Source organism: Eptesicus fuscus, chromosome 3 (assembly GCF_027574615.1).
Source record: "Eptesicus fuscus isolate TK198812 chromosome 3, DD_ASM_mEF_20220401, whole genome shotgun sequence".
Taxonomy (NCBI): Eukaryota; Metazoa; Chordata; class Mammalia; order Chiroptera; family Vespertilionidae; genus Eptesicus; species Eptesicus fuscus.
Genome location: NC_072475.1, coordinates 91,729,768 through 91,756,174, shown reverse-complemented (window position 1 = coordinate 91,756,174; position 26,407 = coordinate 91,729,768). Strand labels below are relative to the sequence as shown.

Below are 26,407 nucleotides of genomic sequence, written 5' to 3'. Positions count from 1 at the left end.
TTTTTTAATTGGTTATTTTTATTTCCCTTTTATCTTATCCAAAATTCTGCTTATTTTTTGGTTTCAACATAGTCTCACTCATGTACCTTCTATCATGTTTCTAGTTCATTATACTTATTATTGCAACTATCTTAAAGCTACAAAGTAGGTTCTTAAAACTGGCCTCATAGGAACAGGGACTTCTTCCAAAAGTCAGTCATTAGTTTGTATTTAAAATATCTCACTTGAAATCACTGAAATTCCAATTCTTAATTTGGTTTAAGTGGATTCAGTTATAATATATAGCATTATTCATAAGTAAAATGGAATATTCTAAATGCTATATTCAAAGCACGAGTGTCTCTTCAGATCAATGGCACCTCCCAAAAGTGAAGTGCTAAATTTCAAATATAATTCAACCAATGCAATAATGCATAGAGGTTATGTTTCCTGTGTTAGGCTAGCAAGATGGACAACAGGAACCTAAAGGATAACATTCATTGCTTTAGCAAAATCAAAGGTCTGACTCTCAATACTGCAGATACATAAACTTGATTCTGTCAGCACATACAGAGTATGTCCATCTCTCAGGACCAGATATGGATCAAGCTCATGCAACTGATGATAAAAGTAGAAGCTCAATCGTTCTGTGGATAAAATGCGATGGGTTTTTAATCCTCCTTTTGGCTATCACTCATTGGTTTTTACTTTTAATCAAATAATCTCTTTAATCTTACTACAAATGCAATTTCTTTCACAGCATAGTCTTCTAGCAGCTATAAAATGGTGAATAAAATCAGAGCATCCCCAACTTTATTTCCCACCCTTTCAGAATGTTTTCAGCATTTAAGAGCAGAATTTCTCAACCACTTTTTTTTTCCATATGCCCAAATCTCTCCTGACAGAAAGGAAAGGAGATTAACCCTCTAAACAAAAAATAAAAAGATAAGCAAACTATTCCTTTAAATTTTCCCAAACCCTAAAAGCTTAATGATTCCCTAAATCTTCAGTGGATTTACCTTCCCCATTGAATACATGACATCTGCTTTATTGTGTTATTGAACAAAATATTTTGTAAAAAACTGCCTTGCAGTTTTTTATAGTCCTGAACTTGATCCCAAAAGGTCTTTTCAGAAAGGTCACTACCAATTACTCTATAAGAGCCAAAACATCAGATGCTTAATAATAGAAAAGTTCTCACATGATCCATGATTTCCAACCTCCATTTTCCATTATGTCTGCAAAGAGATTGACTGGAAAATGCTCATATAGGACTATAACAACTGACACCAGCTTTTCCAAGGTCAGAGAACATCTGTGATAAAATTTGAGCCAAAGGGAAATAGGAATCCCTCATGCTCTGATGCCAATTCAGAGAGACTAAAAGTTACCAGTGAATTAAACGCCACCTATTTCACCAAAAAATGCATACTCGTGTCCATTTAAAAAAGGCTGATGTTGAATCACAATTTAAAGACTATCCTTGGAAACTCCTATATGTGAGACCATATATCTCAGCTATCCAAGGAAACTCCCATATTTACCTATGATCCTGGCATAGGTATTAATTTTGTTCAGCTTTCCCAAAATTGTCCCAGTTTGAAAAAGTGTTTCTTGCAAAGTCAATTCCATGTCAGCTTCTGCAGATCTTATACAACTTTCACCTCTGCACATTCAGCTCCAGTCTAACTGGCCTTCTATATTCTCATCTAAGCCATGTTCATTCTCATCAGATGGTCTTTGTATATATGCATTAATAGAGTGATGTTTACTCCCTACTTTCATCTGTAATTACTATGAATTCTTTATATCTCAAGTCAATAATCATTTAGGAAGTTTTCCTTGACTTCAATGAATAAATACCATATCCACCCATTATCCACCAATATCAATAAATTAATACTTATATCCACCTATTATCCACCCCATTGTCCAATGCACACAGTCATATATTTGCATTTCTTTCATATAGTTATGATGCCTACACATAGTTCTGTCATCTCCACTAGACTGAAAACTACATGGAAGCAAAAGTTGGCAAGGTTTTGAAGACTGTAAGTCCACAGAAACTAGCATCATGCACAGAAAAAAATAATTCTTTAGTATTTGTTGAATAAACCAAAACTATTTATTTTAAAAAGTAATGCATTTAAGAACTTTTATACAATCAATTATAAATTAGCTTTTATTTATTTATTTATTTATTTATTTATTTATTTTTATTCTACTCCTGAAATACCCATCCAGTTCCAAGAAAAATGAAAGAAACAAAAAAACGCATAATAGGATTAATAATGGAGGGCCTACCACTCTGACTGTGTCTAGAAAACCTTGCCTTAGTCTTACTTACATGTGTTATTCTATCTCTGAGTAAAAAAAAAAAAAAAAAGAGAGAGAGAGAAAATATTGAATTTGAAGGATGTGTGACAGAGGAAGCATTTGTTATGTTGTGCCAGCCAGTTCCATTTACTTTGAAACCTCAGCAGCAAGGCTTGTAGAAGGGAAGGTTGTACTGATCTTTGAGAACTGACATCATTTTTAAAATGTCCACAGACTTATCCTATCTCTTCTTCAATTTACACCTCTGTATTTATACTTAAGATTAAAGTAATCTAGCAATAGCAATTTGCACGTCACAAAAAATTACCTTCTATTCCCCATAACTTTTATAAAAATAGAATGTAAGTTTTTATAAGAAGTTAGCATCATGACTTTTTATCAAAAAGAATCATTTTAGGTAAGTTCATCCTGCGGTTCCCACTGTGGGAGCCATTTTCAAGGATGCAGCCTTGAGAAAGCAACACGGTGTTGAGACCCCCTGGCAAAGGCACATGATGGACCCTTTAAAGCCTCCGTGTAAACTTGAAGACTCTGGCGGCCCAGGAGCCAGACTCAGAGATATGAAACTGAGGTATAAAGAGATGAAGTGATTTGTTCTGAATAAGGCTGCTGCTGAAAGTCAGAGGGGATAAAAAGTGGCAGCCGAATAGGCAGACGTGTCCTGTGCCTTGTCTCGGAGCAGATAGAAGAAACAATTAAATTGAACAACATCCACCCAGAATTGGTGAAGTAGGCACACTTGGTGAGACAACTCACAGCCAGAAAGGGCAGATGATGCCTGGAGAACAGTAGGATCGGGGATCTGGGCTGGAGAGAGACATGCAACCACCAGGATGAGAAGGTCAGAAGGAAGCTGCACGGCACCAAGTCCACATCCCTTGGGGACAGGCATAATATCCAATTGTGGAAAGGACGTCAAAGGGCTGCTGGCAGCTGGGGGATCTAGATCTAAGTCCACAGCTGCAAGAGGCTGTACCCAGAGGGGCGTTCTGAAGAGCTGCCCAAGCTGCATAGTGCCTGGGGAGAGAAATTTGCAGTCCTGTGGTTCTTTCACCTGTTTTATCTTTGCTTTTATTCACTAAATCCAGTTCATAGGACCTTTCAATTGCAAACACTCACCCAAGGCTGCTGTGCAGGTGGAGGTACAGATTTGTGGAGTCTGGGGAGAGGCTGTGGAGGGGAGTGGGAGAGGAAAGATGACCAGGAATCCAGCACTGAGACATTCCTTACCCTTCAAACCTAAGCAGCCATTTTGCTCCTGAAGAACCAGCCCTCCCAACAGCCTCAAGGAAGTTAATATAGCCACATCCAGCCTATACCTTGAGCTTTACAAAGGACACAAAGACTCTGAATAACCCCCAAAGAGCCCTCAGGGACTACGTTGAAGAGGGGCTGTTCAGTCCCCGAAAACAATACAGCACCACCCCTACCTAAAGCCCTGTCAGAAACAGATGCTTGAGTGATTAAGATTGACAGCAGGCAGACAGGCAAAGGGGGCATAAGGGTCCCATATGCTTGCAGCCAAGGCTGTGGAGATAGATACAAAGAGAGGAGCAGTGGATCACTTAGAACTTCAACATGGTGCTGACTACCTAAGAGGAAACTGAAAAATGGCAGACAGAACAGAAGAGTGGTGTCTTAAACGAGCCCCCTGGGAGCATTAAAACTCAGCTAAAGCACATGACACTTCACTTTTTTATTTTTTATCTTTTATTTAAAACATGTTTTCCTTTCTTTGTTTGTGTTGTTTTTTAATATTTATTTGTTTTGTATTATTTTTTCTTCATTCTATTTTTATTTTATTTTATCTTATTTTTCCATCATTTTCTTCATCACTTCTCCCTCTTTCATCCTGTTTTCTCTTGACCCCACTTTACTTTTTCTCTCTCCTTTCTTTTTACCTCTTGTTAAAAATTGATTTTCTTTATCTGCTTTACTGATGTGTTATTATTGTAGTCTCTGTTGGCTTACCTATATATCTCATTTCCTCTCTCTTTCTCTAAGTCTTTCTCTTTCTTCCCTAGTCATTTTTTAATGCTTGTTTTTTCTCTCCTGTCTTGCTCTCTTCTTCTCCTAATTGTGTAGTTTCACTCACTAAACTCAAACCTACCTGCTCTCTCCTCTATTCTTTTCCAAAAATAGATGAATAGATAAATTTAAAAAAAAAATTGTTTTATCTATTTATTTATTTATTTATTTATTTATTTATTTATTTATTTTTCTCTTTTTCTTTTCTTCTTATCCACTCATTCTCCTTATACCTACTCTATACTGAACCGTGGTCCATCCTTTATTCAATTCCTTAACCTTACTTTCTCTATATAACCTCTGCCTCTACAAATTCTGTCCACCCCTTTTTCTGGGTGTTTGTTGTTTGCATTTTTTGGTTTATTTGTTTTGAGGCGTTTTCTCCCCATATATTTTTTTTCTTCTTTTTCTTTTCTTTCTTACCTTATTTTATTTTCTCAATATCATTTTTACTCTCTTTTCTCTCTCCTAATTCTCTTTTCTCTGGAGGTCACTTATATTGGGGTTATCAGTGTCGTGAGTACATTCATGTTTTGTTCCCTTTGTGTCGTGTCTTGTTGAGTTGTATTTTGTGCTGTTCAGTCAACATGGTAGAGAGCAAGCCACATAACCGGACACCTTGAGAGGAGTCTCCATCCACGGAAGGGTTAATAACACTCAAGACCCAACTACACCAAGAGAATCTAAATATCCTAAGTAAGGAGCATCCCTAGAATACCCAGCCCAGAAGACCTGAGAGATTGCACTACTTGGTCCAACAAAACATCTACTATATAAGAAAAACTAAAAAAAAAAAAAATCTGGGTGGCATAGTAGTTTGATCTAATACATATAAACAATCACAAAGGGACAACAAAAATGTGGAGACAAAGAAACAACCCCCATATATAATAATAAAAACATAATATGCTAATTAGTCCGGACATCCTTCCAGATGTCCTTCCATCTTTCTGGACGAAGCCAGGGCTGCAAGAGAGCCTGGGACCTGGATTCCTGCCAGCGGCTAGATGGAAACCCGGGTCTCTGGTGCCAGAGGGAAGTCAGTGCCTGCAACCTGGGAAGAAAGCCCTACTCTTGCACCACTTTTGTGCATTGGGCCTCTAGTATGAAAAAAAAAAGGAGGAATCACCAGAAAAGAAAATAAGTTAAATGGAGGCAAGCAATTTGTCAGAGAAAGAATTCAGAGCAATGGTTATAAGGAGGCTGAAATGGATGGAAGACAAATTCAACAACATGTGTAAGGATCAAGAGGAAATGAAGAAGAATCAAGAAGAAATGAAGAATGACATAGCTGCTATAAAGAACACAATGGAAACTTTCGACAGTAGACTAGAAGAAGCTGAGGACCACATCAGTGAGTTAGAAGAGGTAGGAATAAACACCAAAGCAGAGCAGCAACTGGAAAGAAAACTTAAAAAGCAGGAGGAGAGCCTAAGGGAGCTTTGGGATAACATAAAATGGAACAACATCAGCATAATAGGGGTGCCAGAAGGAGAGGAAGCTGAGCAAGAAACATAAAACCTGTTTGAAGAAATAATGACAGAAAACTTCCGTGATGTTGGGAAGAAAAAAGTCACACAAGTCTAAGAAGCACACAGAGTCCCAAAAAAGATAAACCCAAAAAGACTGAAACCAAGATACATCATAATTAAATTGGCAAACATCACCACAAAGTAAGAATTTTAAAGTCTGCCAGAAAGAGACAGAAAGTTACCTATAAGGGATCTCCTATTAAACTATCAACTGATTTCTCAACAGAACCACATCAGGCCAGAAGGGAATGGAATGAAATACACAAAGTGATGGAAAATAAGGGACTGAATCCAAGAATACTGTACCCAGCAAGGATATCATTCAAAAATAAAGTGAAATCAGGAGTTTCACAGACAAAAAGAAAAGGCTAAGGGAGTTTTTACCACCAAGCCAGCAATGCAAGAAATGCTAATGAGACTCCTGTAAAAAGAAAAAATAGAAAGGGAAGAAGGAAGACAGGCATAAAGAATAAAAATAGCAGCATAAAGAATAAAAATAGCAACAAACAAGTACCTCTCAATAATAATCTTAAATGTAAATGGATTAAATGCTCCAACCAAAAGACGGAGGGTAGTTGAATGGATAAGAAAACATGACCCATATATTTGCTGTCTACAAGAGAACCACCTCAGAACAAAGGATTCACACCATCTAATAGTGAGGGTATGGAAAATTTTTTTTCCAAGCAAATGGAAATGAAAAAACAAACAAACAAAAATCTGGGGTAGCAATACTTATATTTGACAAAATAGACCATAAAAAGAGATAAGGATGGCCACTTCATAATAATAAATGAATCAACAAGAGGATATAAATCTGGTAAACATATATGCACCCAATACAGGAGCATCCAAACACATAAAAAAACCTTCTGTGAGGTATCAAGGGAGAGATTGACAGCAATACAATCATAGTAGGGGACTTTAATACTCCATTAACACCACTGGATAAGTCCTCTAAACAAAATATCAGCACAGAAACAGCAATCCTAAATGACTCACTAGGTCATATGAAACTAATTGACATCTTCAGAATATTTCACCCCAAAGCTACAGAATATACATTCTTCTCAAGTGCACAAGGGACATTTTGAAAGATAGACCACATATTAGGAAACAGTCAAAGTCCCTTAAATTCAAGAAGATAGAAATAATATCAAGTATCTTCTCAGATCACAATGGCATAAAATTAGAAATCAACTACAGTAAAGACAAGAAAAATCAAGCACTTGGAGGCTAAATAGCTTGCTATTTAACAATGCTATTAAACAATGATTGGTTCACCAAAGAGATCAAAGAAGAAAAGAAGAAATAAACAGCATCCTGGAAACAAATGACAATAAAAACACAACAATCCAAAATCTATGGGACACAGTGAAAGCAGTCCTGATAGGGAAGTTCATAGCTCTACAGGCATATCTCAAAAAACAAGACAAAATGGTAATAAATTATCTCTACAATTTAAAGAATTAGAAAGAGAGCAACATGAAAAGCTCAGAGTGAGCAAAAGGAAGGAGATGATAAAGATCATAGCAGAAATAAATGACATGGAGACCAAAAAATATATATATACAAAAGATCAAGGAAACCAAGAGCTGGTTCTTTGAAAGGATAAAAAAGATTGATGAACCTCTAGCCAGCTTCACCAAGAAACAAAGAGAGAGGACCCAAATAAGCAAATCAGAAATGAAAGAGGTGAAGTAAATACTGACTCCATAGACATACAAAGGATTGTAACAAAAATACTACCAAGTGGGGAGGTACATGAGTGTGCACAATCTTCATGATATTGGCTAAGAGTCCAAAATCAGAAGAGTGCTAACAAAGTTTGTTCCAGTTATTCTCCTTTAAGATTTTATCACTGATCAATACCCCAAATGAATACTCATTCTTTCATCAGCTATATTAACAGATTTACTCAAGTAACCATTAGTCACATAGGCCTTCCATTGCCCTGCATATTTTTACTCTATTGTATTTATTTCAGTTACTCTTTCAAAGAACTGTTGCAGTCCACTTATTTTCAAATTCTTGAGTGAAATCTAACTATAGTCCCAAGTAACACTACTTATATTCATATTCTTAATATTCTTCATACAACAACATAAGCTTGATTAGTCCATATTTATGTAATGTGCAGGGTCTCTTTAAATCCAGTCATATTAGAAGAAAATCCATTTCTTAAATGATTAATTTGAACAAATTGTGTCTCTTTTTTATCCACAGCACAGGTTTGTGAATTATAGCAAAAGGACCAAGTGTATCTTGATTAACTTGAGCTAGCAACAATTATAAATATATCACTATAATTAAATGAAATTTATTGAACACATTGTCTTTTTGTTAGGCATCATAGAGGAAAATTCTCAAAACTTTTATTAGAAAGCTGTGTATGAAGAACCCTGTATGTTGGAAGTCTACATTAGGAAATCAAAAGATAAAGCAAAATATAAAAATCCAACACACTAATTGTAACTTCATACTCAACACACCTAATAACATTATTTCTTTAAGTGACATAAGAATTATTAATATTGCAGTAAAACTCATATATAAAATTTCAAAGCTTGCTCTGTCAAAGCAAATTCCCCATATTCCCTATCAAGTTTAGTCCTGTTGAAATACTAACTGTTAAACTCTATTTCTACTTTGACTGGAACCACAACCATGACTCTCACTGTTTACACTTGCTTAAATATAGTTAGTTGAAGTTGAAATCTCTTCCCATGGTCGATAGCAATTTCAATTATACTATCCAACTGCCTCCTAAATCCAAAACCCAGCATCAGATTAACCCTATATTTTTTAAGACCAAAAACAAGGTAACTAAGTAGAGGCAGAGAGAAGTTAGCTATCTTCATGTTGCTTCTAGCTTTTCAGAGGATATAAAAACTAAAACTTTCTGAATGGCATTCTAGAAAGGAGAATTTAAATTATAGTCCATATATCAGATCATGTAAAAGAAGCATTCTTCTTGAAGTTTTAAGCCAAGTAATCAAATAGAACTTTTCCACGTGTTCTATAACTAGATTCTTGCATGGTTCATGGAATATCAGTGGCAGCATCACATGGAGCTCCTTAGAAATGCAGAATCTCAGATTCTATAGACACAATCTGAATTAGATCTGCTTTTATTGAATTCTCCAGGCAATTCGATATGTACCATGAAGTCTGAGAAGCATTAGTCTAGACTGTCTTCACCAAAAATATAAATTATGTTGCATGTGAGTTGCTTACTAGTAGAACTGTTTAATGCATTTATTTCATGGATTTATGAGTTATGTTTGCATATTCTTACCTAGTTACAAGAACTAAATTAGGGTCAATAAGATAATTCAAATGTTTGAAATAAACAAACCTCAAGATTCATTCAAGCTAAGCATTAAATTGTTCAATTTTAAACACAAATGTATTTCAAAGGAATTTAATCTATATATTTTAAATAATTAATACAAACATTTTATAGCACAATTTTGATGTCTATAAAGTTTCAAGAGGTGTGTGGGGGGAGGGGGTTATATGTCTTTGTTAATACCATAACTTCAGAATGTTATGCATAAATCCTGAAATTTAAAACTAAAGTTTTAAAATTCGTTTAATTAAGAAAACTATAATTTACAATTCCAGTCCAAATTAATATTATTTAAAATATTTTGAGAGAGAACCAAGATGGCAGCAAAACACCTATACTAGCTGTCTCCCACAACTACATCAAAATTACAACTGAAAAACAGAATGACCATCATTAAGAACCACCTGAAAGCTGGTTGCATGCAAGACCTACAACTAGAGAAGTAAAGAAGAAAGCACATTGAGACTGGTAGAAGGGGCAGAGGCACGGTACAGGCTGTTCCAGCATCCACATATGCTGTGTGTGTTTTTTTAATCCGGAGAGAGATCATCTCTGCAGAGACCACCTTGGAGGAGCAAACGGTACAAGCTCCACACCAGACTCCCAGCCCAAGGTTCCAGAGCTGGGAAGAGAAGTCCCCATAATTACGGACTGTAAAAACCAGCGGGGATTGTGACTGAGAGACACCAAGGCTGCTGGAGACACAGCTGTTCTTTTTAAAGAGCAGGCACACAAATGTACTCAGAATCCATACCTCTGAACTCCAGCAACAGGCAGCTCTGAGGGACCCAGACAGGTATGAGGAAGAAATGGATTGTCTGTCATTGGGGCAGGAATGCAGGGGCTACTTTCTCCAAGACAGGGGTGCTCACGAGGGTCATTGTGCCTATACTGGGACCTCTCCTGTTGCAGGGATGACTGACAGCCATATCTGAGTCTCAATATGCCTGGAACACACTGTTAGCTCCACCTTGGGGATTCCCTGAGACCCCACTCCATCCAATTTGCAACCCCACCCACACTGTTTGCAGCAGCTTTTCCATATGAATGACCTATCCTGGCTCAGGCTTCAGACTTTGCTAAAATCTCTCAAACAAGCTATAGCTGGTGACAGCATGCCCCAAAACTATCAATATATAAGGCCCATGACCCAGCAATAGCACCAGCCTGCCTTGCTTCACAGCTGAACCTCGCTTCCTGCACAGCAGCTCTCCTACCGTAGTCACAGCTAGTCGTCATAACCAATTGACTTGGAGGTCAACTCCTCCCATAGATGCCAACATCAATCAAAGCTCAACTATAAGACTGTGCACACAGCCCACACAGGGGCACCTATATTGCCCAGCTCAGGTGACTGGGGAGGCTGAGCCACTGGGCCCCACAGGACACCTACTACACAAGGCCACTCTACCAATTCCAGGAGACATAGAAGCTCTAGCTACTAGATAGAAACAAACACAGGGAAGCAGCAAAAATGTGGAGACAAAGAAACATGTCACAAAAGAAAGAAATGGAAGCGAGCAAACTACTGGATACAGAGTACAAAACCATGGTTATAAGGATCTTCATGAGATTTTCAAGGATCTTAATGAGAAGGTCAAAAACATGAAAAAGGACCAGTCAGAAATTAAGCATACACTAACTGAAATAAAGACCAATTTACAGGGATTCAACAGTAGAGTAAAGGATTCTGAGAATCAAATCAATGATTTGGAATATGAGGAAGCAAAAAACACCTAAGCAGAAGAGCAAAAAGAAAAAAGAATCCCAAAACATGAAGATAGTGTAGGGCACCTCTGGGACAATTTCAAGTGTACCCATATTTGCATGATGTAAGTGCCAGAAAGAGAAAAGAGAGCGAAATATATTTAAAACCTATTTGAGGAAATAATGACAGAAAACTTCCCCTAACTGGTGAAAGAAATAGACTTACAAGTCCAGGAAGCACAAAGTGTCCCAAACAAGAGGAATCCAAAGAGGCCCACACCAAGACACATCAAAATTAAAATACCGAGGGTTAAAGACAAAGAGAGAATCTTCAAAGTAGCAAGAGTAAAGCAGTTATCTACAAGGGACTACCCATATGACTGTCAGCTAATTTCTCAACAGAAACTTTGCAGACCAGAAGAGAGTGGCAAGAAATATTCAAAGTAATAAATAGTAAGGACCTACAACCAAGATTACTCTACCCAGCAAAGCTTTCATTTAGAATTGAGGGTCAGATAAAGACCTTTACAAACAAGAAAAAGCTAAAGGAGTTCACAACCAAACCAGTATTATATGAAATTTTTGAAGGGTATTATAGAAGAAGAAGAAGGAGAAGGAGGAGGAGAAGGAGGAGGAGGAAGAGGAGGAGGAGGAGAAGAAAGAGGAAGAGAAGAAGAAGAATAGATAAAAATATGAACAATAAAACAGCAACAAATACATATCTATCAACAATTGAATCTAAAAATCAAAATAAACAAGAAATCTAACAAAATAAATGAGTGAATAAAACAGAATCAGAGGCATGGAAGCATGGAACAGACTGACAAATCTCAGAGGGAAGGAGGAGGGAGTGCGGGAAGAGATTACCCAAAGATCTTACCTGTGGACACAGACAATATGGTGGTGAAGTCCTGGCATGGGATGGGAACTGGGTGGAGAGGAGCAATGGGGTAAAAAGTGGGATATCTGTAATACTCTCAACAATAAAGATTTTTTAAACATCTTAGAATAAAAAATCTATATATTATTGCACCAAACTTCCAAGATAAAGAAAAATCCATTTAAAGCAATCAATTTGCTATTTTTAACACTATGCAGAATATAGTTATTGCTTTGATTATGCAATTTTAAGTAAAATGTTAAAACTAGTGACACATGTGGGCGAATGCTTAATTTTTTCCCTTATATTACCTCTTAAGCAATTTTCAAATATTAAGGCTAAAAATGGGATTGTCTTCATTGGTAAGCTGTTTAGTTGTAGGCGTAAGATTGATAATAATATCCTAAAAAAGAATCTCCAAAAAAGTGAAATAACTGTCAAATACTTGAGCAAGAAGTGGAGAAGAGAAAGGAAGAGACAATTAGTGGGTTGCACAAAGTCTGAGAGGAGGCATTAATTATATAACCAGATCTATCATATTTCCCATAAGTGTGTAATAGGGTTGCATTACCCTCCTTTATAAATGAGACAAGAGTTGGCTAGGCATGCTACTCATTTGTCTCTCTTTCACTAACATATTTGTCTTCTTTCTCCCTAACTCTAATTAATGATCAATATGATGTAGCTATGGGGATATTGACTTGGTTTTCCTATGGTCTCAGAGAATTAGCCTTACTGATATTTTGGTCATATATAATTCTTAAAATAATATTGCTAGAGATGATAATTTATCACATCATTTCAAATACATACGTCTATTAAAACAGATTTGCTGTTTCTCTAAATTACCATATACATTCTCCTAAGTTATTGAAACTTGATTATATAATAATGCATTTTCTTATTAAGTTCATCACTAAATAACCAGATAATTCTATTCTATATCTATGCTCAAAGTTAAACAGATGTAAATTGGGGTATATTACATCAACTGTTTTTACTTCAAGCACAGTCAAATTTCAGGTCTGTAATTGACATATATTTTATTTCAATAATCCTTTATTTTATCTTCCTCCCATCCTTCCTATTTTCCTTCTTTTTTTGTTTGTTTGTTGTTTTATTGTTTTGTTTTGTTTTGTTTTGCTTTTCAAAATGTGTAGCAGAGCCATAAACTTAGGATCAGAATCAAATCAAGGAGTTATCAAGAACTAAAACCTGGGAATAAAAACTGTCCCTTTTCTTTGTTATATCCCTTCAGCATCTAGTTTATGAATGGTGGGGCCTTAATATGCTGACTTAAATTTATTTTCAGAAAAAAAGCTATGCATACAAATACTGACAATAAGCAAGCTAGAGTTTCATTTTCCTTCAGATTCATTCTTTATAGTAGTCCATACACTTACAGCCTGAATTTCTAATGTTAGGCAATATGAAAAAAAATGCCCTAATGAGATTGCCCTGTCAACATATGTATAGCCTAATCTATCCCTGGGATCTCTCAAAAAGCTAGATCAAGGTCATGCACAAACAGAAGTCAAAATTGGTCTGTAAGAAACCAAATCTTTGGATAGAGCTACAATTTCTTAAGGTGAATTCTTACCTTATACCAAGCTGAAGCCTGGGACCATAAGAGTGCATTAAGCTTGCATAACAACACAGGTAGTAAGACTACTGGCCTTAACAAAGTATACCCTCTAGGGCAGGGGTAGTAAACCTTTTTTCTGCCAAGGGCATTTGAATATTTATAGCATCATTCACGAGGATACAAAATTATCAACTTAAAATTTAGCCTGCTATATTTGGTCAAACATTTAATTAACTCACCCCAATGCCTTGGCAGGGCCAGACCAAATGATTTTCTGGGCCTTATACAGCCTGCCGGCTGGACGTTTTCCACCTTTGCTCTAGGGGAAAGACAGCTTTTGAAGTAGACTATTTTAAGTAATACAGTTTCTTACTATTCAGTTAATATTTCCCAGGTGCAATAGTAGGATCTTTTATGCCCTTATTCTAATCCAAAACCACTAGGTGTTGACCAATTTCATTTCCCTGAAATCTACTCAACTCCTGAGACTATGAGATCAGAAGCTAAACTTTTCATAATCTTAACATAACTGATATACACAATGATTTTATGTTGTAGCCCCAAAGAGAACTTAGGACCCTGCCTAATGAACTTGAATACTGGCAACCTGCTTGGTAAAATGTGGACAAATTAACACACTGTCTGGATCTGACCTCTTGACCCATTCCATTAAATTAAGTTAGTTATTTCCTACTGAATACAACTCTGAAATTAGATATAAGCCCTGATATCTTTCACTCAGCCATTGATAAAGAAACAAAACTAGTGGTCTATATAATTAAACTTAACCATTACTGTTTGGAAACTTCAGTGTATTAGATTTTGAAGAAAAATGATATTACAAAGAAGATTGGCTGAGATCTGATATATTTCTATTCAGATCAAACTACATACCTAATTGAAGACAAACATTACCAAAACATTATTTAATTAATTTTGGAGGAGAAAAAATATTTTAAGAGGTAGCAGAGGGTAGATATGACTGTTTGTTAGAAGAACAATTTAAATCACTGGTTGGGTGGACAACAGGGGTTGAAAGGTTCCTTACTATTTGCTACATACTGTATTGAAACTTTGATGCTTATACTATCATCATACATGTCATATTTTAAAAAACTAAAGCATTAGCATTTTAAGTGGTTAAAATCAACTCAGAGATAGAAATAATATTATTTAAAGATAAATAAATTAAAGACCTACTAATTTTTTTTTTCCTGGGCTACATTAAGTCACTAGTCTCAAACAATTTTGTAAAGCAATAGGATATCGGGCACTGATTACATATTACATATAAATGAGTGCAACAATTCTTCAAAAAAAAGGAATGAGGAAGAAATGAAGCTCGAGGCATCATTTCATCTCAAGAAAAAGCAATATTATTTCCTTCCTCTTCTAAAAAGCACAGAAAAGACTGCAGTGAGAGGGTCTGAAGAGGCTAAGGAGGTGCTTTGATATGCATTATCTGACTACAAAGGCAAAGGGATTAAGTTGCCAGTGATGGAAACAAGAAGAAACTATTAAAATACTAAAAAAAAAAAAAAAAAAAAAAAAAACAATAAAAAGAGTGACCAAAAACTTCAAAGCAAAAAGTCTAAATATTGAAAAAATACAATATTTATTTTAAGTTAAAAGAGATAAAAATAGATTTATTATATGCAATGACCAGGAGACCCAAAGTTTCAGAGCAGTCCTACTTGGGTGCTGGCTTGGGAGTCAGACTACCTGGGTTTTCATCCAAATTCTATATCATATTAGCTAAGGAAACTTGAACAAGATATAATACCAGTGATGGTATATATATATATATATATATATATATACATATACATATATATATATATATATATATACACATATACACACACACACACACACACACACACACACACACACACACATTCCTCTGCACACACATTCCTCTGCATACCTCATGAAACAATTTTTAAAAGGTTGAGTTTGCAAAACCAAAAAGAAAAAAAAATTCATGCAAGCAAAATAAAAAATTACTGAGTCATAGTCATATTCATATTTGTGACTTCGCATAAACACTTCATCTATCTACCACATTGTCCTTTTTAGGAATTAATATGTGAAAATAAAGCACAAGAAGTTGGGAGAAGGCCTTGGTTTTAAGATTCACTGCTCCAATTTAGCATTTCAAAGTAAGGCCTATTTAATAACCCTCCAATTACCAAAACACAAAACTCATAATGACCGATAAAAAATTAACATAGTTTGTGTGAGAACATCACACAACACATCAGACCTCTCTAGGAGCATCACCTGCAGAGCTGTTAATGAGCAGGCATCTGAGAACATGCTTGACCTTGTTTCTCTAGATAGAGGGGAAAGAACACAGAGGGCGGAAAGAATATTAACCAAGGGGAAAGAACATAAAGAGGGCAGAAGCAATGTTAACCAAGGCAGATGTGATTTAGAAAAGTTATATATAAATTCAGCTTTCCAACAAAGAATAGATTATTGCAATGACCATATAAAGAGAGCCATATTTGGCATTCAAATAACTAAAGAAGCCCTAGGAACTCTATCTCATGGCAGAAGTACATAGAGACAATAGCAACTATTCAGGTATATATGGGTGTCCAGTTCCTTGGACTATTATGTATTATACTAGAGGCCTGGTGCACAAAATTTATGCACTGGGGTGGGGTATCCCTCAGCCCAGCCTGCACCCTCTCATAATCCAGGATCCCTCAGAGGATGTCTGACTGCCGGTTTAGGCCCAATCCCACTAGGCCAGCCTGGCCTGTGGGGATCGGGCCTAAATCGACAGTCAGACATCCCCCAAAGGATGTAGCAGTGCACCAAGCAGCAGGCATCCAGGGAGGAGCCCAAACTGGGGCCAGGTGCCACGCCACTTGCTCTCCTCCCAGCCCACTGCTCCTGCTGCCGCTGCTCGGTAGTTCTGCCACAGAGTCGGGAAAGGCTCCCGCTGCTGCAGCAGTGCTTGCCAGCCGTGAGCACGGCTTCTGGCTGAGCAGTCCTCCCCCTGTGGGAGTACACTGACCACCAGGGGGAAGCTCCTGTGTTGAGTGTCTGCCCCTGGTGGTCAGTGCACATCACAGAGACTGGTTGACAGGTCATTTTAGTCATTCCAGTTGTTCTGTTGGAACAGTCACTTAGGCTTTTATATATATAGACTAGAGGCCTGGTGCACGCATTCGTGCACCAATGGCGTCCCTCTGCCTTGCTTGCGGGATCGGGCTGAAACTGGCTCTCTGACATCCCCTGAGGGGTCCTGGATTGTGAGAGGGTGCAGGCCAGGCCCAGGGACCCCACTGGTGCATGATCAGGGCTAGGGAGGGATGTTGGAGGTTGGCCAGCCAGGGAGGAACTGCGGGAGGACTCCAGGGCATGTCTGGCCTGCCTCACTTAGTCCCAATCAGCCAGACCCCAGCAGCAAGCTAACCTACCTGTTAGAGCATCTGCCCCCTGGTGGTCAGTGCACATTATAGAGAGTGGTTGAGAAGCCTTAGCATAAGATTAGCATATTACACTTTGATTGGTTGAATGGCAGACCAGATGACCAGACACTTAGCATATTAGGCTTTTATTATATAGGATAGCTGCAGGTAAGGCATTTTAATGGTTGAGAGCTGCAAATGTATAATACTATGATCCCATTAGCTTGCAAAGAACACAGATTTCAGTGTGTTACTAATATAGTGAATGCTGTCACAAATTCTGATGACTTAAACAGTATTTTTGTTTTACTATTTATGGAAAAATTTGATACACTGATATTTAAACTTAAAGAGTCTACATTTTGGAAGTTATAAGAGGAAAAGTGAACAAGTAAATACTCTAACATAAAAGATGAAAAATTCAAAAGACCAGCATATTGTCCACAAATACATATACTAAAAATAAAGCAACTTTTATGTAATTATGTGCTAATGGACAGACCCAATTCTCAGAATATTTATATTTAATGAAAGAGCCAATCTTGGAACATTAAATGTTAAAACATCTTCTCTTAGCTATTCCTTCCCTGATATAAATAACCATCATCTCAGGTCAGATCACTGTGATTTTGAACAAACAATGGATTTTCCTCTTTATATTCACTGAATACCAGTGATGGTGTACAAGAAAATATATGCCATCTGTTTCTGTTAATTAAGCTCTTTTGCGTGTAAGCTATTTCAAGAATTGAAGAGAAATCACAATTCAGGGTCTCTAGTTATTATTGATCCATGGTTAAATTATTTCTATTGCTCTCATAAATATCATTAACTTGCAAGAGCTTTTTTTAACTTAATAAATGGTTAATATATACAATAGATTCTCTCTTGATAGTGAAACTCAAATGAGGACACAGAGAATTTTTCCAAAATTATATATGATTTTCAGCAAGCTTGGACCTAAATACTATTATCCCAATACATAAATGGGCAAATCATTAATTGATATTATTATTGAAAACTTACTGAGTTATGGTTATTAGGATTCTAAGTTCTATGGAATCCTAAGTTTCTTACATTTGCTTGATGAAAAACTAAGCATTCTTGGATATTTATATTAAATGAAGAGCCACTCACTCTTGAGTATCTCTTTCATTTATCAGGAGGTACAATAGGGTTCTTATGGAAACACTATGAATTTTGAACAAACATTTAAATTCAGAACAAACACTCATGTGCTTCCTTCTCTGTGTCCCAGCCTAGTCTGATTGGGCTCTAGATAGGCACAACAAAGTTGAGCCACAGATTAATATGAAATGTGATCATTGAGAAATTTACCCCACAATATATTAACTGGATGCCTTCTGCAGATGGAGCTCTATATTAGTCAAAGTTGTTTGATCTGAGTATTCTTTTGTTAATGTTTGCATGGCAGGAATTAATGCCAGGTAGTGGGTTGTGTTGGGGCCATATATAACATCAAATGTCTGAAAAACTAAAAACCCTAGAATTTCAGTTGAATTTTGAGTAGAGTAGAGCAGAAGTTAATGAAATAAAATAAAATGTCTAGGTTGCAGCTTGGTCCCCAGAAGGGGGCTTGCAGAAAGCAGCCAATGGATGATTTGTTTTAAAAGAGTCAGTGTTTCTTAGTGGTTAAATCTTGGGTCAGACAGCCTAGATTCACCAGCTGACACTGCCACATATACTAGTAAACCAAATAATTCACTTAATCTTTATAAGCATCTCTTTCTTTCATAGAAGCATAATAAAGCCACTGTTTATAATAAAGTTAGGAAATAAATTAGATGCTATATGTGGAACACTTCCCACTGTGGTAGGCAAATGATACATATTTAATAAATATAGCCACTGTGATTGGTTCCAGGTGATGGGGCTTGGAGGATGAGAAGAATTAGCACAGAGAGAAGAGCAAAGAGAGAGGATTCCAGCAATGGACAGAGAATGATGAAAGTCTTAGAATAAAGATATTCTTTACACAGTCTTCATCACCCTGTATGATCTACTTCAGTGATGGGCAACCTTTTGAGCTTGGTGTGGCAAACTTCGCCAAAAAACTGAGCATAACTCGGGTAGTGTGTCACTTTGAGGAAAAAACTAACTCCAAGACTCTAGTCGCAAATGTTTCATCCTCAGGAGCAGCAAATGTTTCATCATCAGAAATGGCTACGCGTGTCAGTGCTGACACGCGTGTCATAGGTTCGCCATCACTGATCTAGTTGCTGCCTATCTCTCTAAACTCCTTTCAAGCCATTTCAACATTCATTGTAATGTAGCCACACTGGCATTCATTTCATTGAACATGCTCAAATTCTCCCCATCTTCAGAATGTCATCTTTTACCTGTCTAAATTCTACTCATTCTTCAGATTTTATTATTTATTTATTTATTTGTTTGTTTGTTTATTATCTATCTATCTATCTATCTATCTATCTATCTATCTATCTATCTATCTAATTTATTTCAGAGAGAGGAAGGGAGAGGGAGAGAGAGTTAGAAATATCAGTGATGAAAGAAAATTATCAATCAGCTGCCTCCTGCAAGCTTCCTCCTGGGGTCCTAGCCCACAACCTGGACATGTGCCCTGACTGGGCATGCCCTGACCTCCTAGTTCATGGGTCAACACTCAACCACTGAACGACATGGGCTGAATTATACTTTGGGTTTTAATTTAATGTCCTTTCTTCAGGAAAGCCTTCACTGAGACATGCATGAGCCCCAATTACAGTAGCTCCTACTCACTTAAAATCTTACTGAATTTTGAAAAACAAAAGTCATGATTAATAATTTATCTCAGTAACTTTACAAACATTTCAATCCTCCCACTGAACTTTGAATCCCATGGAAATAAGAACCATATCTGACTTGCCCCCAGCCCTGACCCTGACCCTGACCCTGAACCTGATCCTGATGCAAGGCCCAGCTGTACCCACCCACCATGGTCCAGCTCAGTCCTGCCCAGAGTGGCAGCCAGGGTGTACCCTCGCTGGCCCTGCGGGCATTGCTGTGGGCACGAGACATGGGCGCCCCTCCAAAGCACATACTCACTGAAAGGTTACAGACTGGCTGTCCTGGCAAAGCTTTCAACTGCACACGTTTTTTATACTTTCTTTTTTTAAAATATTTTTTTACCAAAAAAAAATATTTTATACTAGCAATATATAAATGGATTTCTATAATCACTCGATGTTATACAGTATAAATATGCTATAGTTTGTTTATTACAAACAGATATTCAGCAGTTATGGCCGTCGCGTGTAACTTCTAGGTACTGTAGTTTCTGGGTATTGGGGGAGGCAGGGGTAGGGGTGCGGTGCATTTCCATCCTGGTAAACCCTTCATAGTACTCAGTTCTGTATTGCTCAGTAAACATTACTCTAACTTAAAAAAAAAAAAAAAGGGAGGTCCAGGCTACCCGGCTGGAGGTGCTGCAGTGGGTAGGCGGAGTCTCCCTCTGCGGGGTGATCAATTTGGGCCCCCCTCCCCCCCCTCCCTCTCCCACCCCTCCTCCCCCGCCATCCATCACCCCACAGAGGGAGGCCCAGGCCACCCGCCAGCGATGCTGTGGCGGGTGTGCGGGGCCGGCCAGTGATCGCCCCACAGAGGGAGGCCCAGGGCAGCCAAGCGATCGCACCCCACACCTGTCCCTGTCGCCTGCAGAAGGAGGATACCGGTGGCAGAGGAGGGGGGCACAGTGCTGCACAGATGGCAAGCAGTGGCAGTGGGGAGGAGGCGCCAGCTGCCAGCAGCCAAGGAAAGGAAAAGTCCCAATAGGCCCTGATCTCAGGCCAGGCCTAGGAACCCTACCCGAGAGGTCCCAGATTGCGAGAGGGTGCAGGCTGGGCTGAGGGACCGCCCCCCCCCCCCAATGCAAGAATTTTTGTGCACTGGGCCTCTAGTTTCAATATAAATAACTGATAAAAGGACAGTGCACTTTGAAAACAACAACAAAGAAGGAAAGCAGTATTTAGATTGCAAGATGCTCATGTGAAGATACGCTCAAAAAATTTTAAAGGTGTTTCTGTAATGACATCTAGATTCAAGTTGTAAATTTCAATATAAAGATGATGCTTCAGGTTGTTCCTACTGCCAGATTAATAGGTAATGCCCTGCTGTATATCTGTAAACAAGTATCTTATCAAATCTTTCCATTCAAGAAAATATCCTGCTATTTTTTGGAAGGTAGAGTCAATAAATTCAGATTAACTATATCTAAACCACATGACACTGTGCTGAAATTATGAATATTAAGATAATCTTATTTTTTTCTAAACACCAAGTCTTCCTTATGGACTAGTTTAAAGTTGAAATCTCACCTATGAAGAGATTGGGACTTCTCTAACTCAGATGACCTAGATAGCATATTTATACCGTATCAAAAAAAAAAAAAAGATGAATGCAATAGTTTTAAAACAAAAAGCTATGTAAACTGTTGTTTATTTCCTCTTTGGTTACACATGTTCATGGTTTCAGTTTATGGTCTCTTATTTCCTTATTGGTTCACATTAGCTAATCATCTATCAAATCTTTACCAATTCCATCATTTATCAGACACAAGATTGACATTACAGAGACAGAGAGGAAAAGCTAACAGCATCTGTCCTTTAATATGTTCCCAGGCTTATGACAAAGATAATAAATCATCTATTTTATTAAAATATGGTGCTTATGAGAAAGCTATATAAGCTACTATACATGTATAGCCAGTATATCTTGAGAAACAGAGGAACAGTTTAAAGGTGTTTCAAGACCTAATCCATGCCTTGTTTTTTTTTATTTTCCTATCCTCACATACCATTTTTCTTTTCCTTTTTTCCTTTTATGGCATAGAAAGATAGTAAACAGCAATTAAACACTTTTGAATAACTGACAACCAAATCATGTTTATAATCATATGTCCTATCAAGAACACAAAAACAAAATTAATAAGATTTTCAATCTGAGAAATATTTGTAAAAATTAAAAGCATGTTTTTAATTACTTTTATTTGCTCTACTACTTTTTTATTATTTTTTAATTTTTTATTGATTTTTTACAGAGAGGAAGGGAGAGGGATAGAGAGTTAGAAACATCGATAAGGGAGTAACACCCATCAGCTGCCTCCTGCACACCCCCTACTGGGGATATGCCCGCAACCAAGGTACATGCCGGTGACTGGAATTGAACCTGGGACCCTTCATTCCGCAGGCCGACGCTCTATCCACTGAGCCAAACCGGTCAGGGCTGCTCTACGACTTTTGAAAAACAAACAAACCAACAAACAAAACAATGACTCAAGAAGGATCAGTTAATATCTTAATTCTCAGAACTTTGAAATAGATAATAAACAGTTGCATGAATGCTATTTTATTTAAAGATAGTAATGTATATCAATGTTATTCTACTGGCAGCTATTTCCTTTGCACTTACTTTAAAAAAAAATATTTTTATTGATTTCAGAGAGGAAGAGAGAGAGATAGAAACATCAATGATGAGAGAGAATCATTGATTGGCTGCCTCCTGGACACCCCCTATTAGGGATTGAACCCGAAACCCAGACATGTGTCTGACTGAGAATTTAACCATGGCCTCCTGGTTGATAGGTCAATGCTCAACCACTGAGCCACTCCTGGTGGGCTGCACTTACTTTTTAGCACTATGTTTTTTTTAAGTAACTGTTTTCCACTTTAAATTAATCAAACTGAGTCTCAAATCATTTAGAATAAGGAAAGACTGATCACTAGACAGGACAGCTGAACAAAAACATTACCTTCCCCAAATGCTACAATCTGCCATAAGGCACAAAGGGGAAAGTTAGCATAGCCTAAGGCCCCTCATTCAGAAAGTATCCTTTGTACGGATAAATTTAAACAGGGGATCCTTCATTTCGTTGATATTCCTGGGAATTCTCATCCTCCTCCTTCATTCTACCTACAGCAGATCCCACTGGTCACCTAATATATTCCTCTCACCAAACCCATACCTCATCCAAATCTAAACTTCCTCAAACTACTACTAAAGAAATAAGGATGAAGTCCTCTGTGGTTGAAATTATGCTGCTGAAGGATGACTCTAGGCACCTCATCCACCTCAGTCTTTCCATTCATGACCTATTTTCATGCTTCCCTCTTTGCCATCTTGAGTTTGTCAGTAAATATGATTGGGAGAGATGGAACAAAGTGAGGGACATTGGTCAAGCCATTGCTCAATCCTCTGTTTCCCAAAATGTAGGACATTGAGAGGTAAGGTTGATGAGTCCCATTTCAAAAACCTGATTGTAAAGTACCAAAGATTTAATTAATTTTAATTTATTATTGGTTGGTTCAGAATGCCCATGCCTACTTTGGGATATTTTAGGATAATGGGTACTCTGACCATGGGGAATCAAGCAAAGTGATAATTCTGACAGTTAAGGTGAAACATACCTTCCCCCCCTCCCTGTTTCATATTTCCTAACTTCTCTAAGAATAAAGTTATACCTTATTTAAATTTAGTGGGATCCCCAGGGATAAATGAAACTTGAGCTTCAGTATTGATAAAGCCATGAAATATTCCCATTTGGTACATTAGAGCAGAGGTTAAAATTAATTCAGAACCTATGTTGTAGAGGCATAAAATTTAATTGGGATTTTTATCTATTCGTTGTAGAAATTGTTTTAGTAAATTTTAGATCTCCGGTAAAGTTTGAATTTACAATTTAGCAAATCGTAGACCTCTATTTCCATTTTGTTCTTTGTTTTTTGACTGGCTACTGGATATACTTCAAGGGAGTCCTCTATATCTTGCTTATATTTATAAGTTTCTTCCTTATGCCCAGAGAGAATATCTTCCCATTGTTTCGCCCCCCATTCTGGAAGAAACATTAGAGTTGGGGGCCTCTCCAATGGCAACATTAGCTTTATTGGGTTTAAGAACCCTCTTTAAGGGCCCTTGACTGAAACTGAGTTTGAATAATGAGCCATAAAGATATCTTGGGTGTTTTCCCCTATATTGTAAGCATAATGATTTTTTTTTTTTTGAAACAGGCAAAGCGATTATTAAAACCATGGTGAGTCATCTGTTTCAGGGGTATGGCTCTCAGCTTACTACAGAGTGACTACTCTTTCACCACATGAGCAACCACCGATGGGCCTGCACATTTCCCTTAAGCACTCAATAGGATGGGGGTAAGTGCCAGACGGAGACACACAGTGGTCACAGGGCAAGAGTCATTCCTTTCAACCTGATGTCAGTTATGGCTTATTTTAGAATCAAGACACATGGTTCACTGAGACACACAAATAGCTCCCGGCCAAGACAGATGAACTACAGTCATTTTAAGGAAGTCCCCGGTTCCAGACCACTGTCCCTAAATGCCAATTATCAAAACAGCCAACTTAGGTCAGTTCAATCTGTAGGAGGGACTTTGGAGGGCTGAGCAAATGAAGCCCAAAGCATCACAGCGCCAAGCACCAGCTAGCCAGCAGGCAGCAGCTCACAGTGCATGCCTGCCAGCAGGCAACACAGCCAGTTAGCAAGCAAAGGCCTCCGAAGACACCTTCCCGGTGGCCATCGCCCGGTTTTCCTCCTCACGGGGCCAGTTGATTTATTCACCCCACAGAGGTGGGAGGGGTCCCTCCACACACACACCTAAAGTTTGTTTACAATATGAAGACTTGATTAAGAGATGTTTGGTGGTTTTTCCATGGACACCGCTCTATCAAATGTGTTATTCCGGTGGCACCAATATAGACGGAGGTGCTCATGGTGACATCACACAAAATCATCTGCCTTCTTGTTCTGCCCAAAGAGAATTTCTTCACATTGTTTCTCCCCCGATTCTGGGGGGAAATCCACTAGGGGCCATTGACCCAAATAAACCTCTTCATGTGGTTGCGTCTAATTTTGGAGGAACCAAATTCAGAGTTCCCCCCTGAAGAAAAAATGTTTATATGTGGGGTATCCTATATCCTCCCCGATCCCCATTGGCCACATAAGTACCTGCTGCAAGGGAACCTCTATTGTCTCTGAAATCTTGAAATAAAGGGTTACCCAAATAAACGGCACCAAGTGTCAGGTTGAGCGGTGGCACGGCGCGGGCCCCAGAAACATGCCCGGCGGAGCACCACTGTACCTGGCCAGGCCCGAGGGGCCGTGACTAAGCCGGGCTTGGCGGTGGCTGATCGTGGCCCCGCTGGTGTGGCTCTGAGTCCCGCAGGGGCTGCAGCTGCTGGGAGGCCGCCTGGATTTGACCAGGGAGTGGTCTGGGCTGGGGTGCCTTCCTTCTGCCATCTGCCCGGGGGGTTCCAGCCACCACCTGGCGGGGCGGCTGGCGTCCTCGAAGGCTTTTCCGAATAGGATCTGCCCGCCGTCAGACACGTCGGGGAGGACGGCCGGCCGCCCCGGGCAGCGGGGAAGCCGCAGGGCTCGCTGGCGCCAGGCCTCCCCAGTCTGGGGTTTCCAGCACCCGGGGCTCCTCGAGGACGTGGCCCGGCTTCCTATTCACACAGGACGGATACCGCCTGTGTCCAAACACGGGATCGCCACCAGGTAGGAGGGCTCCCTGCTGGGCTGGGCTTGGCGGTCAGCACCTGGGGCGAGGCGGCCCCTTCTCACGGCTCCCTCCCGGGCAGCCCGCTGGAAGCCCGTCTCCGCGCCCTGAGCTCCTGGAGGCGCCGGCCCTCTCGGGGGTGTTGGAGTGGGTGCTGTGGGGCCCAAAGTGCCCCATCTGGTGGGCTCGGCACGTCCCACTCTACCACCCGGCCAGGCAGTGGGTCTGCCGCCTGGGCTGTGCGCGGACACCTCGCCCTTGAGGATGGCCTAGGCCAGGCGCTGGGCGGGGAGGACTGGCCGCGTCTTCATGGAGCGCACACTGCTTGGGGGGCCCTTGGGCAGGCAGAGCATGGCGGCATCCCCGCTGGCCGCATCCCCGCTGGCGGCCTCACTGGTGGTTTTTTTTTTGTTTTTTTTTTAATATATTTTATTGATTTTCTACAGAGAGGAAGAGAGAGGGATAGAGAGTTAGAAACATCGATGAGAGAGAAACATCGATCAGCTGCCTCTTGCACACCCCCCACTGGGGATGTGCCCGCAACCAAGGTACATGCCCTTGACCAGAATCGAACCTGGAACCTTTCAGTCCACAGGCCGATGCTCTATCCACTGAGCCAAACCGGTTTCGGCCCTGCTGGGGGTTTTATGGGAATGCTGCGGGCAGGATGGCCCTCCAGGGAGCGCTCCACCCCGGGGGTGATGCACTGCACCTCGAGGTCTAGGGAGACCAGGCCCCCGCCAGCCGGGCAGGTTGCCCAGGTCCTCGGCCTCCAGGGCGATGCCGAGGACAGGGTTCACACTGAACTTCATCCCCCACATGTGGGTGTGCTGGTGCTCCAAGGCGGTGCTGGCGTCTGTCTTCACCAGGACTGGTCAACGCAAACCAGGCCCAGGACGGCCCTGAGAGGCTCGTCCCCGCTGGGCCCACGTCACTGCACACCTGAGGACTGTTCTCTGGATTGGCTTCAGGCACGATGCTCCTTCCTCCGCCGGCGCCTAGTTGGTGGCATGTAATTGGGGGGGCGGGGGGAGGAATCATTTCACAATATA

General features: G+C 39.4%; 1 pseudogene; it reads right to left on the bottom strand.

Annotated features, from left to right (window-relative positions):
* The window catches only part of LOC103296705 (protein SET-like), a 53,115-nt pseudogene extending 26,948 nt beyond the window's left edge, over nt 1-26,167 (bottom strand).
* Between the last annotated feature and the right edge of the window lie 240 nt (nt 26,168-26,407).